Below are 3,575 nucleotides of genomic sequence, written 5' to 3' on the forward strand. Positions count from 1 at the left end.
ATTCCATTAAAAGAAAAAAAAAACAGAAGATCTTCAATCCCAAATATAAGAAAATATACATATATTTTTAAAAAACGGATGTGGAAGTAGTTGCCATGGGAGTGCAAGTACATGCAGAGGAAGCAGATGGGAATTTTTATCTTTAATATGTCATTAGTCTTTGATTTTTGCTGAGCATATATCTATTCCAAATGGAAGACGATGAAAACAGAAAAGTGTCTCTATGGACATGATTCCTTATTTTCTCTTCCCCCTGGCAGCTGGGTGATCAGTGTACAATCTGCACTTCCGTCTCCTCCTGGTCTAACCAGAAATACTACTTTTCACTGTTTCTTCCTTCCTAAAGAGACACAGACACCCAAGTGTGGGCCGGAGCGCAGAGGAGCGGGGCGCAGGCAGGACTTGCCTCCGCGGGTGCCGTGGGGAGCCCGTCCGGCCAGCAGGCTCGGGGCACCCGTGGTGCTCTCTGCATCCTCCGCGCCCCTGCCCTCCAGTCTCTCGTTGTGTGCTTTGAGGACAATGCCTCTGCGAAATTTAAAATGACACTGTTCTCTTTGTCAGTTTTTGTGCAGAAATACCCTTTAAGGGCCACATACAGGTGGGTATGCCTGGTCTCTGGCGCCAAGTATCCATCCCGTAACACCCGATTATTATTAGCACTGGACACACTTAATCCTTATCAATCCATGAAAAAAAATGCTGGGACTCACAAAATTCTTGGAAGTTTCCATCATGGTCTCCAGCTCATTTTAGAAAACTATAAACATCAAGTATTTCCCTAATCTTATGAGAAAATCCATTCCATTTTTAAGTAGTTCTGATTTCCGTGAAATTTCCTACCGTGAGTTGAAACCTGCCTGTCTATGACATTTACTCGCTGGCTATAATTTCAGCTCAGGGTGTGAAGCAGGCGTCGTCTCCCCTCTGCAGGAAAGGTGACCGAGTGTCTGAGACGCTGTTCTGTGCTCAGAGATTTCTCTTTCCCAGCTTCACCTTCCTCAGTTCTTTCAACCACTCTTTTCTGTCACCTCACCCGCCTGCACCTTTCTTTTTATCCATGATTTCTCTCATTGTCCTGATTTACTCGGATCTTGGCACTGATTCCTGGCCTTCACCCTGGGAAAATGAGTAGTCTCTTGTTGTTCCCAGTCAGGGGAGGAATACTAATGATCTTGCTCTGCTAATCTGGAAGTTCACAGAACAAGCCAAGCATCAGATAAAAGTCAGGACACGCATCTCCCAGCAGCAGGTGAGGTGTGATTCCCAGAGAAACAGGCTCTGGCCTTTTACCAATCAGTTGAGAGGTACGTGTGTACTTGGCAGCTGAAAACTGTAGCAGAAAGAGAAATGGTGGTTGTTTGTCTTTAAAAGAAACGTGGAGACTCCTGTTTTGAACGAGGACGACCGAGTGACTGCGCAGCCCCACTCACCATGGCTGTGCCCTGCGAGCAGCTGGGACTGGAGAATGCTGGTTCTCCCGCCGGCCAAATGGTCTCCCGGTACCTTGGGGACGCTCTCTGTTCATGCTGTCACCTGAGATGCCTGCGTGTCTCAACAGGCCTGTCCTACACTTGCCTATTTTTAATGTGGCACATTTGGATTTATTCCCAACTCATTGTATTCTTGACTTCCCTTGAGAAGCAACACCTTAGTCTGTTACCGTGGAATTACTTTGTGATTGAGGGGATGCTTTCCCAGCCTGTCTGCTCTGCTCAAAGCCCCCGTCCCCAGTGAATACCAACTGCCAAGCCAAAGGGATGCCATTTCCTATAACACGTACTGACGACAGTCAAAGTGCAAGACGCAGGCTTCCTGGCATGTTTCGAAGGGTGACAGCAACTCTGTATTCCTGTTCTTTGCCAATATGTAATTCTTAGTAACATAAAATCCACGACCGTGTTCCACTGTTTTAAATAGTAAAAGGTTCTAGTTCCACTTGAATTCAATATATTGGATTTCTTATGTCTTTTTTCTAATCCTGAATGCATTATAACTTGTCCGTTGTTTCATTTGGTAACAGTTTTTCTCCAGTAGGGAAGCACCATATGTTTAAGCAATAAAACTTGTTTCCCAGATGTTCTACTTCTTTAAAACTACAGCAGCTAATTTATTCACATGTAAAGACTTATGAAAATTCAATCTCACCATCTTCAAATACAAAATATAATTCTTCCTCCCACTTTAAAAAAAAAAAAAAACTGGTTGTATAGCGTCCCAGTTAAATGGATGAAAGCAATGGGTTGCATTGCGCTCCTTGGCAATTCGACTCAGAAGGTGCCCACACGACAGATATTATACCACGGATCTGAAATGTTCTCCAAGCCAAAGAGAAAATAAGACAAACTTTCTTGGCCCAGACAACTGCCACCGCAATAAATTGAATTCTGTTCCCTTCCTGGAAAAACTGGCCAGGGTTTTGGAACGGGAAGACAGACCTGTGCTGACCACTCCTCCAAAGAATGCTCAGAAGGAGGGGGGAGATGGTTGATCCCGGGATGGGTGTCCCCTGGCTCCCCTGGCGGATCTCCCCTGGGTCTGCTGGGAGAGAGACACCAAGGTCCAGGTGGGGAGAGCCCAGCAGGAACACTGGCAGTCCATGGTTGCCTTATGCCCCCGCCTCCTCAGATGTTCCTACTGCTCCACTTTCCCTTTTACCCTAGAAAATCAGTGCCAGCCTCCTTAGAGCTTCACCCCAGTGGAATCCTCTTCTTTCCACACTGCTGTCCTGTCTGTTAGCTTTGGTGCACAGAGAACCAGCTTTAGTTGTCGAGAACAGAAGTCCAGGAGCATCACGCAACTGTAAATCACTCCACCCTGACAGGAGAAAACCACAGGATTATAAAAGAGCATGAAAATGAAAGTATCGCATTGCAGTTATTCATCTTTTGAGACACATTGCTCCGTCTCTGGGGAGCAAGACAAGAGTTGCTGGAAGGATCTAGTCAAGGGTGTCAGTCCTTTTCAAAAAAGCTATAACCTAATAGGTAAATAAATTATGAATCAGACCCATTAAAGTATAATGGCTGTACACTGGATGTCATTAGGAAGGAAATCTTCAGCTCACACTTGGACATATTCACAATTAGGTAAAAGATAGCAGCAGACTATTTCTAGAACTTAAACTAGACGGGAAAGAACTTACGATGTTTCACTAATTTCAAAGTAAAATGTGCCACAGTTTCTAGCTTCAAGTGTTTTTTATATTATTGAAAAATCTTGATACATATAGGAAGCAATGAAAACAGAAACCCTTCGTGGATGACGATAGCAAAAACCGATCATTTATGATAACTAAGGACCATTACTGTTACCGTGATTGACGTATGCTTCCAGGTGCTTTGCTGATGTTATCCTATGTAACATGCCCAAGAACCACAAGGTAGGATACTATTATCCAATCCTATTTTGTAGAAACTGAGGCCCAGAGGTTAATTTGCCCAAGATCTCAGAAAATTAAGAAAATTTTAAAAAATGAAGCATTTAGGATTTCATTACAGAGAGGCAATAGTTTGTGAGAAAATGCTTAGAATAGATCTCTCAAAAAAGAAGGGGAAAAGGAAGTTAGGGTTGGCACT

Source organism: Propithecus coquereli, unplaced genomic scaffold, assembly GCF_000956105.1.
Source record: "Propithecus coquereli isolate 6110/MARCELLA unplaced genomic scaffold, Pcoq_1.0 Scaffold294, whole genome shotgun sequence".
NCBI classification, from domain to species: Eukaryota; Metazoa; Chordata; class Mammalia; order Primates; family Indriidae; genus Propithecus; species Propithecus coquereli.